The 19121-nt window shown below is 42.0% G+C and overlaps 1 protein-coding gene across 1 annotated transcript in view; it reads right to left on the reverse strand.

The window, feature by feature from the left end:
* LOC144728795 (muscarinic acetylcholine receptor M3-like) overlaps nucleotides 1-19121 on the reverse strand; it is a 57215-nt gene that overhangs the window by 13798 nt on the left and 24296 nt on the right. Inside the window, exon 2 of the mRNA XM_078608454.1 lies at nucleotides 3726-3806. The gene's annotated coding sequence lies outside the window, so the exon portion shown is untranslated. The remainder of the gene's footprint in view (nucleotides 1-3725; nucleotides 3807-19121) is intronic.

Here is a 19121-nt window from a genome sequence, read left to right on the forward strand (position 1 = left end):
TAAACATTAACACGGACGTTCGCAATGCTCGGTTATTAAACATTAATGTTGCCAGCTCCTTTTGTGTATTAGTAATATTGCCCTCGCTCTTGCCGTGTGTCAGAACATCCACTGTTAAATACTCGAGATTATGTTGGCATTAATAATTCACGCTGCACCAGGAGGAAAAATAAACATTTGTCGACATGAAATTGCATTAAGCATGGAAATATATCAACAGAGATGGCCTAGAAAAGAAGTTAGTGTACCGTCCGTCTTCCACTGACTTCCTACTCCTGTCTTACGGTTCACAGGTGTCGATGTTGAAATAATAATAATAATAATTACGCACGATTCGATTAATTCTTCTCGTACAATATTCCGTCGATGTTGGTCGTCAAAATAAGGTGGCGTTTCGCAAGGGTTCGGAGATTTGTTTTAATGCGCGGCCCTTCCTGCGCTCTTCCCGGCTCAGCCATCCTGCTGAGAATTCTGTTGCTGTGCCTTGGTCCGAAAAGGCTTTTCATTTCACGCATTCGGCCACCACCGAAATGGGCTCATCCAAGTCAACAATGACTTCAAGAGGATGAAAACTGGTTTTTAGAAAATTATGTTTGCACTTGAGTCCATCATGCTAATCTCGAGATGAAATGGATAGCGGATGACCGTGCGAGGGCATCGGGTGTGGTTATGTCAGTTCCGTCAGGAGAACTCGGCAGACTCGAAGACAATGCACAAGATTGGGTAATACTGGTAGGAACCTCCTGGTTACACCAGCCCACAGGGGATTATTGTGTCCGTCCGTCCGTCGTGCATCCAAAAATGGGAGGGGTGGGGCTGGGTGGAGAGGGGAGGGTGGGGAGGGGCTGGGTGGGGATGGGAGGGTGGGAAGGGGCTGGGTGGGGAGGGTGGGGCTGGGTGGGGGGTGGGAGGGGTGGGGCTGGGTGGGGAGGGGCTGGTCACCCCGTGGTGCCCTTATAAAACTCAACGTTAAACCTACTCACACCGGCTTGTGCCTGCCCTCACAGTCGGCCACGTTTGCGGAATACACCACGCCGCCGTTGACCCTGGCCATTGACCGAGCAACCCAACGTTCCTACCAGCTCCCTCCGCAGGAATGTGTTTAATTGATGATTTTTTTTTTATAACGATGTCGACAAGTTTGTCATGTTTCCCTCCTGAATTGCTTACACAATCCATTGCACCTCGGATGAGGACGGTTGGCTACGTACGGTGCGAAAGAAGTTCAACATACGTACGTACATATACATAACAAGCAAACTCTGGAGCAGTTTCGACGTACAGTATCTCATGAGCAGTCGAGCTTGCTTGCATCAATGCTGGTGTGAAAATCGTGTTGCAGTGTAATCGTAATGGAAAGTATCATGAGTTAACATTGCTTTTTTACGTTATTTCTGATCCAATGTCTCACGACAGGGCGCTGCGGGGCTACGATGTCAGCCGCGGGCACTGCAAAACAAATCCGTCGCTGTACTGCACTATGCTCCGACCTCTATGCTCCCCCCAACCTTCCCCAACCTTCCCCAACCAACCCGCATTGATCAGCGTGATGAACCATGATCAATCGATACTCTTTGTTTTTTTCGGTAAAGTCACGTAGGTGAAAACAAAATAAAATAAAAATTAAACAACTAAATTAAATCACGACGTTTCAGAAGCAACACTAGCATCCGTCATCAGGTGTGACTGCTCCAGCGTGATTTAATTTAGATGTGTTATTTTCATTTTATTTTGTTTTCACCTACGTGACTTTACCGAAAAAAACAAAGAGTATGGATCCTTGCAGTCACGAAAACTTCAAATCTAGAATATGATCGATCAACTCCCATGACCAGCACGGCATGGGCAGACGCTCGTCCAGCAGTGGTTTGCGACAGGAGAATGGGACCACGTGCAGTTGTTTGTTCTCCCCGCAGAGTGCGGATTGAAACGCACCTCTCCCCCGATGTCTCTGTGTCTGTGCTCTTTGATTGCCACCCGCTTCCTTTTGAACTGCATTGCCACCAATATTCTTAGGTTTGTTCGGTAAAGTCACGTAGGTAAAAATGTTTAATTAATAAAAGTAAAAGTAAAATTAAAATAAAATAAAAATCACGACGTTTCGGAGGCAACACAAGCTTCCGTCTTCAGGTGGAAGCTTGTGTTGCCTCCGAAACGTCGTGATTTTAATTTTATTTTTATTTTACTTTTATTAATTGAAATTTTATTTTTTTACCTACGTGACTTTACCGAAAATTTTCGATTTAAAGCTTTCGTGACTGCAGGGATTCATCTTCTACGTGACTTTACCGAAAGAACCAAGAAGATTTACCGAAAAAACCTAAGAATATGAGTCCGTGCAGTCACGAAAGCTTGAAATCTAGAATGCATTGCCACCGCGGCGAAATGGCACGCGCGGTGGCATTGGAGGCTGGAACCCCATCGGCTATTGTCATTTGGCTATTGCCATTTGGATGGTACTGACAGACATAGGAACATGTGCTCGGCTTGTGTGTGGCCAGTATGCTGAGACGAGGACATTACGCTGCCTAATCTCTCTTGAAGCTGCTTAGTGAGATTGATTGTCTGTCACTTGGTGATTTGCATCGATAGGGGAAGAGTTGTGCCTGCCATGCTGGGTTAAGCCCTCTGAGCAGTTGGAAAACTACGACTCCGTGTAAATGCTCGCCTGATTATTCTTTTTTAAAAGCGAATTATTAGCAATGAATTACCACGTGACCTTTATTAAACAATACAAGCTTTGCACAATGAGATGGGTTTTAAAAATAGCTGCACCTTTTTGAACCTGGTGACACGGGAGCAAAACTGTGCTAATTTGTACCAACGAAAGGAACCATGTTGCGTTATTTATATATTTAGTTTTTGTGTCAGAAATGTCATGTTTTTTTATGCTTGATTTGCTGCCATTCGTCGTCACCAAAATCGTTAATGGTATTTATTTTACACGCCTTTAAATTACTTTGTAGAGCCAGTGTGGAGAGTGACAGCAATTATTTAATTAAAAAAAACTGAGTTTGTAACGAGGTGGAGTGATGGCACAGCATGTGGTCTGCACTACGAAACCCGGCGACCCGAGTTCGGCTCCCAGACAGGGCGAACATGAGAGGCAAGCGGTATTTGAACTGGTCCCTGCCGCCGTCACAAGCCTGCACTGGCAAAGCGTGGGGAAGTATGGTCAAACAATGCCCATGACCTACACAGTGCGAATTAAACGTGTGGGGAATGTAAATCCCCGTTTATTCTACATGGTGATTAATTCATTATTAGGCTTACCGCTCACAATTAATACAAAAATAACCGCTACATGTTTAATCTAATGAGTGAATGTTGTTATTAACAAACTCCGTGAAACTTTATCATAAATATCGGTGTTGCGGACATTCATACAGGCGTTGAAACTTTAAATTGTGTATTGATTAAACAGCGATGGGACCCCTTTCCGACTCTGCATAGCGCATTGATTTGAGGCTTTACGCGGTTTAACAAATATGTTCTCTTCTTGGTTTATTCGGTAAAGTCACGTAGAAGGAAAGTAATAAAATAAAAAAAAATAAAACATAATAAAACATAATAAAATAATAATAAAAATAAAACATAATACAATAATTATTATGTTTTATTTTTATTATTTTATTACTTCCCTTCTACGTGACTTTACCGAAAGAACCAAGAAGATGAATCCCTGCAGTCACGAAAGCTTTAAATCGAAAAATATGTTCTCTTACCACATTTGTGCACGCTATTCCACAGATGGTGCCATCATCCCCTTTCATCGTTTCAATCTTCGTCTTCTGTATCTTAGTCTTCTGCAATGAATAGCACAGGAGACACAAGTCCAGCATAATTAATGTCACTCGTTTGATGTTCATAATGTGCCTTTGTTCACATTTGTCAGTTACGCGGGAATGAATTGATCAAATGCGCAATGTACATTGCTTTAGCTCACTGCTGTGTGAAGGCCTTCCCGTGCCGTATGTATCGTGGGGGTGGGGGTAGGTGACCATATTTCACCATGCTGCTTGGTGCAAGTTGGTGAAGAGGGGGGGGGGGGGCATGGCAGGAGGCGGCAAGCATCAGGTCAAATATCACTCGCCGCCAATGATTTTAGTCTTCACCAGGCAGCCAACATCAAGCCGCGTCCGTGAATCATTGCCCCAATTGTACCCTAATTAATATTTCATTTATATCTCGATTCGTGTCATTCAACCCTAAAATGATACAACATGGAGATGCACGACCTAATCGTTGCGCGTATTAAAAGGCCTCATTATGAAGACGGCGTCAAGCAAAATAGGGACTTAAAGACATATCGTGGACAGTTACCGATGAGAGTACCCTAAGATTGAGTGCCTACAGGGGCTTGAGTACGATGGTGGAACCTCACGGAGGCTCCTTCTGCCTTTAGGCTGCCATGTGGAGGCATCTATTGCCACGGCTGACTGCCAACTCGTTGAAGTACTTGAAATAATTGTACAGCAAGCTGTGTGTCTGACCAAGGGCGTTAAAAAATGTGAATATCAGCAGCGCAAGCTGATAAAGGCCACCTGGTTGGGAGCTGACCCATTGGTTGTAAGATGACCAGAAGCAGCACTTTCGATTTAAAAAGTCGTATGAGTTAATGTTTATTTATTTGACTATGTTGATGTATAAATGTTATGGTTATCGAGGAGAATAACCTTCAAACGAAATAATGCTGAAATTGCGCAATCCCTTTTATCCTACAAATGTAAATGCTAACAAAGACAGTTGTCTCGTTTAGCTCTGCCAACTCCATTTTATTTGTAGGTATTCCACGAATAGATGTATAGTGTATTGACACGCACACACTTCTCTCCATGTATTTTTCCACTCATCGTACATTGAACGTTAATCTGCTTTTGTTGAAAATGGGACCGTGTGTCTATTAAAGAGCCCAGCATGTAAAAATATCACGATAGATTGTCCTGCTTATTGTTTATGTTTCATTTAATATTTTGCCTCATCTGTTTATCTGATGGCTAGTCTGTATTTCTAATCTGTTTCTAACGGCGTTGTTTGTTTCTTTGTGCCCCTATCTGTCTCCACGTGTCTTTGTACAAGCCTCCCTTTATGCGGTGGGGTTCCTTGTTTGTATACCAATTCCATCAATAGACGGTAAATATCACTCTCGTAGGTTTTTTTTGGCTTGCCATTTTTTGCTGATGATATCAAAGCACCCAGCCATGTGATCTGCGATGCAAGCAGTCAATCATATAGATCCAGTTGCAATCCCCCCCCCGCCCCTTAAGTGATTGGCAGCTGTTTCCTCCAAACAGGACTACTAACATCTGCACGTTGCCCATTCTATGTATATTCTATTTGGGGTTAGCATTTTATTTTTGCTTAAAAATCCATCTTGATACCCCATAATACAAACTTGAATATGGCGTCCCCTGCAGCACACATTTTTTGTGTGGAAATAGAAACATCTGGAATCCTTCCACACCAAAGCCGACTGAATTTTCCAATGTAGTGCTATCCTTTTGAAATGTGAATAATAATTTAAAAAAAACATCATCAACGTACACACTTTGAATCGAACTCTAGCAAGCAATGAATGTGATTAAAATGTAAAAAAAAATGTTCTTCGCCTATTTTTAGTTTAAGTATTAAAACTGTGAAAAGGTCCAGGGATTTGGCTGCGTTTTGTGTGTGAGTTCATTTGCATGGATCGTTAAGGTCAAATTGGATTGGTATAAGTATTCATCCCAGCACTTGTGCTATTCCTGTAATTGACCCATCTTTTAATGGCGCTTGAGGTTATATAATTTCATACTGATGTATCAGCTTGCAAGTGGTGAGAGTTTCTATACCTTTCCAGGATTATGATACTTGATTCATAGCAATGGGCATTAACAACAAAATGTTTGCTTTAAACAAACGCTTACAAGCGCGCTAAAAGACGTGGAGAGATGCAGGCGGTTTGGAATTACACTGATAAGCAGAGGAACACGTGGATTCGAGAACATACGCAGGTTAGAGACAATTCAAACTGTTAAGAAAACCAAGTGGGATTGGACAGTGATTATGCCAGATGATCAATGATAGTGACCGAGCGTCAGCCAAGGAATTGAAGACGTCGAACAGAGGGCCTGCCAAGGAGATGGAGCGATGCAATCAGCTTGTGTGCAAGATACTAGGTGGATTACTACGTCGTAGGATCGTGCGAGATGGCAGCGACGTAGGGAAGCCTGTATCCAGTCACAAGCTGAAAGTGAAAATTATGAAAACAGATTCCAGTAAACAAAAAAACACATGCATTAACAAGGCGTGTTAATATGCGTGGTCTTCATTATCATCATCTTGCGACATTGTCTATCTACTGATGGATGGAGGCCCCCACATGCTGTCACCCTCTCTCCGCTGGTTTACCGATAACCAACAGGCCATCTCCTGCACATGACCTGATCTCATCGCTCGATCGTCGTGGCAGTCAATCTCAGGCAAGCGCTCTCTGTCGGCTATCGTTTTTGTTACCAGTCTCGCCCGTTGGCCCATCGTCTCTTCTAGAGATGAATCCAGCCCAAGCCTACTGACTCCCCTGCACAGTCACCACTGCGTGTCCGTCACTTAGCGTATGCATTCCCTGATCCACGTGTTCCTCTTTATGTCTCTCGGTGTAATTCCAATCGTGCATCCTCTCCAAGCTCATCCTGTATGTCCACGTGTTTTTTTTGTTCCATTTTGTTTGTCATTGTCCCGTGAATGTATTTAAATCGTTTTTCTTCAGGAACATCACAATCTTGACCTTGATTTAAGAGAAAGATTGAATCTACTTTTCAAAAGCACTCCATCCTCCCGTCGATTGCCTTTTGTTTTATTTTGATCCTGGAGCACCTTCAATAAACGCCCTCGGGGGTAACTTTTGTGCTCTCATTCCAGTTGTGTCCCCCCCCCAAAAATTATAGTTTTATATTCAGCAAACTTGTCATACGTGTGTAGTTGTTGTTTTTCTCACATTTATCTTGAGCTCAACTTTTCACTCATCATTGTTCAGTTCTCTTCAATTATAATCTGCAGTTAATTTTCCCTTGGCATTGATTATGCCACCAGAAATTCTGAGATGGCTAATGCTCTGTCCGTGTACGCTTTTGCCTTTATTTCTCAAAAGTTTCATCGGAGTCGTGCAAACCAGGTTTTGAAACAAAAGTGTCACGCATATTTATCAGACGTGTGCGCAGAAGTAGACCACTTCAGTTGTGGAGCTATGCTTCCGTCACATGTATAATTAGAAAATGGAGACAAACGTGATCTGAAAAATGTACAGACCTATTAGCTGATTTATTACATGCACAGCAGAGTATATATTGTTAGCAAAAACCACAGGGAACTGAGCGATGGTTATTTTAGAGGCCATCTCAACGATGTCAGCACGATGGTTTTAGAATTGATTAATTTGCTATGAAGAAGAAGGCTCATTGCCTGCAACGTCGTCTCTGATTTTTTTTTACTTTTCAGGCCACGGTGTTACTGATGAATGTGTTGAGTTTTTGGGATTTACAATGGGGGTTTGTTATCACGGGCCACCAAACATACTATAAATCAGATCCCAGAAAATTTAGATTATCATCATATCACATAAACGATAAAAATTAATTTGATTCATGTGTGACTGATGCATTCATCTACGCTCTTACAAAGGCATTAATGTAACAACAAAAATATAGACATTGTCAAAAAGCATTGCTGAAGATGGACCAGCTACGTTGAGATTGCAAGAGTCAGGCAAGGGGCGATTCTCTCATCAAAGCAATTGACAGCAACATTAGAAGACCACCCGAGTAGTGACTCGCCATTTAAGTCGTGCCATTTGTTTTACCGCATCATAGCTATTACATTATGCTGCACCATGAACTGAAATGTATATGAATTAACATTTATCAACATTTAATATTCTTCTACACCAATGCAGTCAGCATAAGAGCGACAGCACACTTTATCATATTTATGTCACGGTAGATGTTTTTTATAGTGCATATGATCGTATCTGTGTCTTAATGTAACCCATGGTATTATACGCTTTGGCAAATGTTTTTCTCTGTGATAATGCAAAAAGGACATATTTCATTGTACATGCTTTGATAACAATAATAATAATAAAAGATGGGAGATATATTATCTGGTGAACAGACTGACACGCATCTAAAGAAATGTCCGTTTAACCCAAACGCAACAATGCCCCACATATATGCAGCGCCGTTATCTTCATCAGATGCATCTTAATATTGTGGCCAATACATCTGTATGATACATAAGGCTGACTTTCACGAAGGCCTACTGTCAAAAAGAAAAACTCAGGCACACAAGCCTGACAATCCGTTCGTAACTCCGATTAGCACGATTGACTACGTACGGTGCGAAAGAAGTTCAACTAACGTTCATCCATCCATAACGATTTGTCGAGCGAAATTTGCCGTTGCTCTTGATCAAATATATATTTATATAATTCATCCTCGAAATCATCGTCGGAATGATCATCGTGAACAGCGGTGTCAACGCAAAGGACAGAGTTAACAATATTGCAATACACACATATTCTGTGGCGCAGCGCCGTATTTCAAAGCCATAATTGCTTTTCTTATAAACACATTAGGACCGTCGGCTACGCTGGAGGCACGTTATATATTCAGTCTCGTTGGAATAATATTTTAAAAAGGGGCACTGTAATATTATCTCGAATTTCAAAGCATCGTTAAATGGGGCTCCATTCTTTCAGCTGTTAAATATTCACTTGACGTGTGTTTAAATTCCAAGAAGTGTAATTGGATTCCGACGACATAGCGACGTCATTTATGCCGCCCGAATCGCTGATGACCACCGCACCTCGCCGCCTCTCATTATGTTTCGCGGAGGTTCGCAAGGAAATTAGCGATCGTAGCGGACAAGCCCTCGCTGAAGGTCACGAAACGAAGAACGCCCATCACACCCTCCCACCCCTGTGACCCACCCCCACTTGCCCACCTGCCCCCCCCACCCCCGTCCCACCCCCAACCTTCCCAACCCACTCTCTGCACCCCCCCCCCCCAAACTCTCGACCGCATGCCTCCTCCATCCTCTACAGCCCACCGTGTATCCTTGGTGGTAGCAAGGCACTCGCAGGCATGCAGATGGAGCACACACGGATCTGAATTCTGTTGTTTGGTCGGCTGTAAGGCCGTGGCTGTTTTATTTTTCTGGTTAAAAAAAAAATCCAATTTCTGAAATTGAGCCGTGAGGTACAGAAAAAGATTTGCTTCCCATCGCCTTAACTCCTCTGTCAACATTCATGTGACCAGGTCTGAGGATTTAAAATTAAGATGTGATTGTGCTGAACTTGTTTTTCCTGCTATTGTTCGATTACCCGCAGCAGCCAGATGAGGCTCATTGCATGTGGAATTGAAATTTCTACAATACGAATTCTGAAATGATTAATTTTAAATTGAAGTGATTTTTTCCCTGTGGAATATCAATGTGTTTACATATCTTGAAAAAATGCATTCACATCGTACAAAGGACTACAAACGCAACGTGATAGACCTTACAATATGTACATTTTACCTCCAAATAAAACGCTCCAACTTTGTGTGACTTGTAATACCAGACATTAAAAAAATGTGACAATTATGTATTTTAAGTTCCAAGCAAGCTTTAAAAAAACAACAACATATGAGGTGTTCGTTTTATTGACGTGATTTTTTTTTTACTTGAGATAGCCTCACGCTCGAATGGGTTTTCTCAAAAGTTGCATTGCAGAATTATCTACTTGCTGATTAAAAGGCAATTAAAATTTACAAAATGAAAAACTTGAGTACTGTAATAATTTCAGCCTGTCTTGCGCGACTCTTGTTGTGCATGCAACTATGTTTGCCAGTGATGCGACCATTTTAGTGCAACATTTTTATGCAACACGACTTGCATTAAAATGCAACTCGTGTTGCATTAAAATTCCCCAGGCTTTTCAGATGTTGGATGTTCATGGCACCAAGCACTTTCCAATGAAGTTAAATCCCAGCACCAAAATATACATTCAATCACCAAATTAATGTTATAAGGAGATGGCATTTTATGTTGTTTACAGATGATTTTTTTTATTAAACACCACGAGCCAGCGAAACTTAATTTTGCGAGGCCTTTAACACAAGATAATTGACAGGTGGTCGGGTTATTTTTTATCTTTTCCACCAAATTTTTTTAATATATGGTATCGGTGTGAAAATAGCATCTCCCTACCATGGTGACCTCGCCTGGTATACAGGAGATTGTGGGTTCGATCCCGACTGACGCCTGTATATTTGGAGTTCGCATGTTCTCCCCGTGGTCGTGTGGATTTTTCTCTGCGTCCTCCGGTTTTTTCCTCCACATGCGCTTAGAATATTTGGCTGCTATGCATTTCCACATGAAAAGCCACTTCATGGAGCTATCATTTGTGGTCAGTTCGCTTCTGAAAAAGAACTATATATCTCAGTGGGCCATACCTGGTAAAATAAATAAAAATATGACTTGATTTGTAGGGATTTTTATCTTCTTCATAATGATGTTTGAGGAAACAGCTATGTTACAAACACACACAAATAAATATTTCCCCAATATAGCCTACGCAGGCTGTTGGGGGTAAGGGATGTTAGCCAGTGGCTATGAAGCCCAGCATTTCACACGCCCAGCACCACGCCCAGCCTCAATTGTGTCTCCCCTGTGCTGATGTTCGCACACTGGACCAAGTAACTAATTTAAGGCTGAGTTGACCAAGGGAAGGCCCCAGGTCTGTTTCTGATAATCACCACCGGTGTTATAGCCATGGCCAGAAATCTAAAACGGTTTCTAACTTCGTCGTACACTACGGTAACTACTTACACCACCACTCACATCTGCAAACACACACATTCACCTTCACACCATCTGGAAGTGCATTGCTAATTTCCTGTGACATTAGGAAATAGTGTATCTTCATATCTTCACTATTTAAATGACGCACGTAATAACCTTGTATTTGAAACATATTTAAAAGTGATAATTTGCAATGAAAACATAAACACACGTGGAATACTTGATTAATAACAAACACAAAATCAGAGTGACATTAGACAGTACAGCCTTGATAAAATATTTACTTTAATTGCAGTGGTGTCTTTTATGCAGTAATGGCTGACGGAAAGCCATTATTCTTAACCGTAAGTCACACAAGCAATGACTAAGCAGAATCAGGTTCACAGCAACGTAAACTGTTTGTTTATCTTTTGAAAGGTTACTAGTTGTTTATGAGTGGAATAATAATAATACATTGAGCTGCAGAGATAAACAAAAAGTGGCTCCAAGAAACAAGCCTATTGTACACGGCGTATAAATGTCAGCATTTGCATTTAAGCAGCTTATCGTGAATTCAGTTTGCGAGAATTAGGAATTTAGATTTTGCACGTCTGGAGTGTCCGTTTAGACTCTTATCAGTTAATTAGGAAAATGATATGCTTCCACACCACAAGCTGACCTCATGACAGAGTATGAGAAATATCATTAGGGGAGCATTGGGAGGTGGTGGTGGTTGAAAAGTGGGGGGGGGGGGAGAAAAATGTAATTGCGTCATTGACTGCCATTTTGTGGTTCTGTGTCGCGTTCATTATTATCGTACCGCGTTCTCTGCACCGGCCCGTGTGACTGGCGTACGGAATAATGCAGCTCACAAAAAGGTTGTGCTGTTCACTATATTCATGTAGGGCACACTCCTGCTGCGAGCCTGCACAAAAGGCCACGGAGAAGGTAAAAAGGATAAATAGCGAGGAGCATGAAAGAGTGGCGGACGGCACTCGCTCCAGATGTCTGGGGCCGTCTGAATCGGAAAGACGGCAGAGGAAGGTTCGGCAGTAATGCGAACATTGCGAACATTACTGGCCGGCTTGATTGAAGCAAGACACTGCCCCCCGGAATACGTATTTAGCTTTGGCAGCACGGTGCAGGAATGCATAACAGGGGCAATGCCACGAGCAGGTTGAAAAAGGCAAACGATACGCGCCGCTTGTTTATACCTGCCCACAAGGCCACAGAAACCATCGACACCATAAGCTATATTCTCATTATAGAACCGCATTTCAGTGTTACACGGATGGCTGTGAAATATGAATTCGCATCTGCATCTGCAAATTTAGATTTGTATTTTGTAGCTCACTCCTCCCGTTGTGGGGAAATAGCTTAGATGTGAAAAATGGTATGCCCCCCGGTGCCATGGATAATTATGGCGTGGAGCGGTGGTGCAGCAATTCCCACACTGTGCAATGGACCACGGCTCTGATTCCCAGCCACAGCCACATCAGTGGCTAGTCATGTGGTACCAATATTGGACCACTCGCTTCACCAGCTCGCACTCACCAATATGGTGAAGAATGGTCAAAGGACTACCCATGACCTGCATAATAGGGGGGGGGGGGTGCTTCAGCCGTGGGCTGACAAAATGCTGCACAGTACTGTAAATGCAAGGGATGTATAGGTAATATTTAGTTGCACGCTTTCAATCGAATATATTGTGCTTTGCACCAATGCGGTGGCTGCATAACTCCTAAACCCACTTGCAGTATCAACCGCAACGGAGTAGCTTGAAGATGATAACTTTACCTAATAAAAAATAACCCCCCCCCCTCTATGATAAATGGTACGCTCCACCAATGCCTTGGCTAATTACACGTGCCTGATTTAATAAGGGACCCTGCTGTTTGACGTACAGGTGAACACATTAATTGGGGAGCAAACGGGAGTGTGCATCTCTATCGGGCTCAGGCCACCTCCCCCATTCCACAAAATGAGATCAATTAATTGCTTAATTATTTTCGATATACTTATACATATTCCATACATAATGTAACCGCACTTTCGTCATGTAGAAACAAATTGCCTGTGCTCTTATACGGCGTAATTTTGTTCCCTTTCCTCACTGAATACAAAATGCCATATATGCGCAGAAATGTATGTACAAAAAAATTGGCGTGCATTTAGAGTGGTTATACGAGTTTGTATCACGATGTTGCTCATGCCTCTGTAATTCTCTCTCACTCAGAGCTTCAATGATGGGCATAGGAATACATGGAGGCCACGTCAAAGCGTGCCATTGAGGAATGCCTGTCGTTTGTATTGTGAATTGTACAGGGTGGGTCAAGACGTATTGTGATCCACAATTAATTGTGCCCCAACATTTGAGGATAGGTTTTCCCATTTTTTCTGGCAACAAAACAGCTGTGTTAAGATGTTAAAACACCAAACTGAAACATTTTACAAGGAATCATGTCTGCATTAACTACAATACTTGTGGTCAGAATGCAAACAAAAAAACCGTACTCTGATAATATATGCATTGTCTTTGAAACTGATTGGTTCACACCAGAGACAGCTTTCTTTTGAGCCTAGTCTCAAACGGTGCTAGACCAGAAGACGCCAAAAGGCGTGCCCCAACATTTGTTTTTCTTTGCGTGATAATTCCTGTTTTAAATAAACCTTCCTTAAAAATATATATTACGTTCTAGATAATTAAATGGGGTCACAAGACATCTGGACCTCCCTGCGCTATAAACCTTACACCCCCCCCCCTCCCCCGGAATGTATATAATTTGTAAATTAATTGGGTTAACAGTAAAAACATTATAACGTACGTATTACTCATTGCATGGAACAGCAGGGGCAGGCCGTTGTCGAGAAGAGCACTCGCTTCTGTGCTCAGAGCAGTCGTACGGTATATTTGACCTCTACACCGAAAAAAAAAATTCGCGAATAAAAAAAACGAGCTGCAATCTTCAATTTTCAAAAGCCAGTTTGACTTTCCCTCTAAGGGTTAATGAGGCAGATAGCGTCCCTAAATATATAAAATTGTTCCACTGCTTTAAATCATAGCATGAGAAGATTACAGCAGTGCGCTTGCGCACAAAATCATTAAGGTCTAATGATTAATAAATTACTGTTCGATCTGTGCACATAATGCATGAACATTCCTCTGACATTGATAATTGCGTACTTGATTCTAAGTATGCATTAAGATGAACGTCCCACCTTGCGTTTAGTAAATTTCTTATGAAAAATAATATAACAAGTGGTACATTTACATCTTTGTTTTGTGTGCTTTACATTAAGTCATGCAGAAGCGGTCACGTACGTTATTTTATACGGGCACCACAACCCACGGATGTGAATGGTTAGTCGTTATCATTGTTACTAGCACGCCACGCAGTTGCAGTTATATGATATCACAGTTATGTTGCCGTCGATTTTGTTCAGTCAAGGTTACAATGCACAATACACACGGCAGTAATTCCCCATTGACAGGCTGCTTGACGTGGCTTGCGTTTATTCATTACGCCGATCGGCGAAGCTCTTGTGAAGTTTAGAGACACGTGGGGGGGGGGGGCAGTAAATAAGGGCAAGGGGTGGTCACTTGTGAGTACCAAAAAGCATATTACAAAAGGGTGACTAATATCTTAAAGCGAATATTACGTCGCCCGTCATGCACCCACAATTTGTCAAGGGTGCGAACAAAGCATTAGACGCCCTGTGTAGGTAGCGTTGTTTCCGAGTCAAATGGCAGAACCACGTATCAAAGCATGAGCTTCATTATTGACCAGTGGAGGCATCATTTATTGTAATAATCCAGAGAGAATGACTTTCCCTTGGCCCGTCGTGTCTCCAGCATGAGAAATAGGAGGATCTTTAGGGTCGCGTGGGTCAGCGAGCCGTAAGCAAAAAGAAAATAGGGTGCAGCTCGGTGAAGATGCAAGGTCCATCCAGCACAGAGGCTCTTAATCTCAATGTACTCTCACCAGCTCGTGATTGACGAATTAATACGTAGGGGTGATGACAGTGATAATAATTATGATCATGATGGGAGTGATTATAGTTACGGGGTGAAGAGGTGGGATGGGATACTCTCGCTGAAATAAATTTGGAAAATGTAATATTGCCCTGGAGTGAACTTCAAGATGATAAATTGGGAAAATCGAATTTTATCTTGTGGTGACCTTAAAATATAATTCTTAATTTTGAACAATTGATTTATGTTTATTGAGAATTCGTATTGGTTACGGGCATACATTGGGTTTGGTTAGGTGTGCCTACTGTTATTGTTGCTTCTTGTTTAACACGTAGGCTTTCACGACCAAAATTATCTAAAATATAGTTTTTTTGGGTTAGATCGCATTAATGTAAGTGTTGTTACATGTGTCGTTAAACGCACCACCACCCGACACAGCCAATTAGTTACGTTTGTCACGTGACACTATTTTTAAGTGACCTAACCCACAACACCTCTATCATTGTTGCGTCTTGTTCTTGGTGGTTATGAGTCACAGTTTGCCAGTTTGATCTTCAGGCGCGGCAGTTGAAACAATATGACAAGTTCGTGAAATCGCCCCACCTCTGTTTCAGCAGTATAAATGGGTACAACCACGGTTGGTGGAGCAGCAGGTCAAGTTTGGTGGTGAGGTCTTAAAGCGAGGGGGGCTCCCACGTCATCCAGGACGTGTGGCCAGTGTGGGAAGTTAGGCCAAATGTCCTCTATCGGAGACCCTTTCGCCAGCAAGACATTGCAGGGCTGCACCTGTGCCTTTTTCGCTTCCATTGACGTCTTGCGCATAATATTTTGCTGCAGCTCAAGAGCCTAGATTTACAAGTGTAAAATTGCACGGTCATGCTTTAACCTTAACACCTGTTTCCATATAATTGCAGATGAGCATTGAATATTTTCCAATGATTGATTATGGCATAACATCTGGGTTCGTAATGAGGCCATATGGACGGAGTTTTACATCCATCCATTGTTCTAATTTAATTTGACCGTAGCATGATTTGTAATACTACACAAAACACTGCCAGTCAATTAATCATGCGTCCATGATCAGCGGAGACCGTCATCGATGGAAATGCACGAGAGTTGAACTGCACTTGGCACGATGAAGCCGCCGCGTTGCGTTCGACTCCCGACTACGGCTGCAATGAGCGTCGAGTGATATCTGGACTGGCTCCTCCGCCCCCCCCCTCCTCCCCTCCTCCCCTCCTCCCCACACCAACCCACATTGACTAGCGTGATGAAGTATGCTCATAAAAATATATGACTGATATGGTGTCGGTGGCTATTCATCCAGCAGTGGATTGACGGTTGGCTGTAAATGAACTCCACTTAACAACCGATTGCATAGCTTTGGCGAGGTAAGTGGATTGCCTTGCGTGATGCCAGTTTGCCTTGCATGAATCTGTTATTCTGGCTGCGTGAGACGGATGCATCACACACTCCTCCCCTGTCATTGTGCCGCTTCAACAAATAACTTCAGTCCACAAAGAACAACCTGACATTTTTGAACGTCGCGTGCAGCACTTTGGGAGATTACGTGTCAAATTATTGTAAAAAAAAACGGAACCTTGCACTGGCTAAAAAACAATTCACGTTTCACCTGTCAACAGCGTTTAACAAACGTGTGGTTATGAACGGCATCTTTAGAGCATCGTATATTTTCTCGGTAGAGTAGTTTTAAGGGCAAATGTTGACACTGTATATCCAAGAGTCATTGGCATTTGCTTTGTGTGCGGTTGGTGAAATCAGCGGGTTAAATAACGTACCGATTAGTGTTTATGTAGCATTAAATGTGCAGTGTTTTATAATCGCCAAACGTCACTGCAAATAAATAGATGTGTGTGTGCAATGAATCAATAGCGGGTGTATGTGTGTGCAGTTGTAATTGCGACGGTGACTCAACACTATTGACATTTTCTGAATTAAAAAAATACTTCAAAAGTCAACCACAACACGGCTGCGATGACAGATTTGTATTGCAAGGTGGTCGGCCTTTGCAAATGCAACGACTGAAGCCCTCATTAACAATAATGACGTTGATGCCGATCGTGATGAAAAGAACAACAACAACAAAAAACAATTGCACAGATGAATTCGTGAGATGTAAAAAAAAACTATGAAGTTGACACGGAGCACACGTTAATCCATGTTACGTGGATGACCATGAGTATGGAATACATGTAATTGTCTTCTCCTGCCAAGTACACAGTGTCTGGGTTTAAAGTGAGAGAAAAAAAACACCCCAGATGCTGCCACATTTACTCATGTGCTGGAAGGCACTGCAGTTCTCAGAGCCAGAGATTCTGCTGAATCCCTCTGTCAATCCCCTGGCAATGTGAAACGCGGTGACACTTGACAATATGTCATAATAGTCAATGTCTTGCCCTTAAAAAAACACACACACACACCAAAACAGAGATGTGGCGCACACATACACACGCTATACCGTATATGAAAATCATTTCGTATGTGGCTTTTTCAATATAATCAGTTCTGCTCAGTGCCGCGAATGTTTAAAGGTCTCGCATACCATGTTTCAGCTAGGGCTGTGACACTTAGTCAGTTGGACCTTTGTCGGGATTTTTGGGACACTCCCATGCAATGATGGCACGTAAAGATACTAGCGGGAAGCTCTTTGGCATTCAATGATAATAAATGACTTCGAGACATCCGCAGAGAAAAAAATGTATATGCCAGGTTACTCCTATCTGCTCTATTATTTTGAAATGGGCATATGTGTCACAGGCTAGGACACTTCAAAATGGGTGAATGCATGAGCAGCATTAGAGCTGATGTATGACTAAAAACATCAGATCGAAGGTAACATTTTAGGGGTAATTTTGACTTCGTTTGTATGAATTAAAAATCTAAATTATATGTATTGGTAATCCGCTGACACTGGAAATGTTAAATTTTGATTTAAAGCTTTCGCGACTGCAGGGATTCATATTCTTGGTTATTTCGGTAAAGTCACGTAGAAGGGAAATAACAAAATAATATAAATATAAAACAGTCGAAACGTCGTGAGAATTTTTATTGTTTTATATTTATATTATTTTATTATTTCCCTTCTACGTGACTTTACCGAAAGAACCAAGAATACTGGAAATGTTGTTGAAATATATAACGGGAGTCACGTCCACGTCTGTCTATCCCCAATAGGACGTGACATATATGTTTATAAAATGAAATCATTACGTGAATGTTTTTCCAAGGGCGTTTTTCATCAAAAATATATATCTATGATCTCTATGTACCTTATACATTTTAATTTGCAATACTATGAATGTTGCAGACACTTATATTTATGGGTGTTTATATATAAAAATATACATAAATAAAGTGGTTTTCAAATTAATTTCGTAGAGGGCTGTGCTAATCTCCAGCTTAAAGCCCTGAGCCAGTGGTAGAGATTCCACATTCCGATGGTGGGGATGAGTCGTCCATAGGACCAGAGTCAGATTAACCTCAACAGGCTAATATTTTGGAGGCCCTCCATCCCATTTTCTAGTATCAACTGAGCTACGGTAACATGGCCATCGGAATTATTGTTTGTCTTAGAATAACGACGGTAGCATTCATGACTTTGCCACAGCTAAAGCTAGGGGAAATATGTGTTTGTATTGAAGAAATTAGTGTCGTGAGTGATTTATGTTCGTTGAATTTACCTTGAGTCGAATACATTTGTAAATTTCACATAGTTAAATACATATTTTTGATTACTTAATTGTGTTTTTTTTTTGCAATATGTAATACTTACTTAGGCTCTTACCTCCTGTTCGCCTTCGCCCCCCACCATAATCTTAATCTGGCCCTGTATAGGACAATCTCTATTGACCTCCCCACAACATGGGAATATGGTACGTGTATCCACTCGGAAAGGATGAATAGACGGATTCACCATGATCGGAATTTTAACTCGCAGCATTCTAAGTGCAAGTCGTGCACTTTCCCACTGCGCCGCCTAGCCCCGCATGTGTGCGTACATTGTATATGCATTGCAGGAGGATTCCTCTCACTCGCAGTGGCGTGAGAACAGAAATGATGGATTCCATTATCCATGGAATTTATCTGTGAAAATAAAAACCACGTGGACAATAGGGTGAATCTGCCGTTGGAACTCCACTTATCCATGATAAAAGGGTGGATAATGGTAAGCTGTTTTGCAAGGAGTCATTGGAAAACGTTAGATAATTGAAGATAGTAGGGGTGCAGATGATGAGCTTTTTCGGACCCTATAGTTCCCATGGGGAATAGGAGTTCTGGTTAATAGGGTCATGGATAAGAGTTCAACTGTAATTTAAAAGTGCAG

This window comes from Lampetra planeri, chromosome 30 (genome assembly GCF_965212315.1).
Source record: "Lampetra planeri chromosome 30, kcLamPlan1.2.h2, whole genome shotgun sequence".
Taxonomy (NCBI): Eukaryota; Metazoa; Chordata; class Hyperoartia; order Petromyzontiformes; family Petromyzontidae; genus Lampetra; species Lampetra planeri.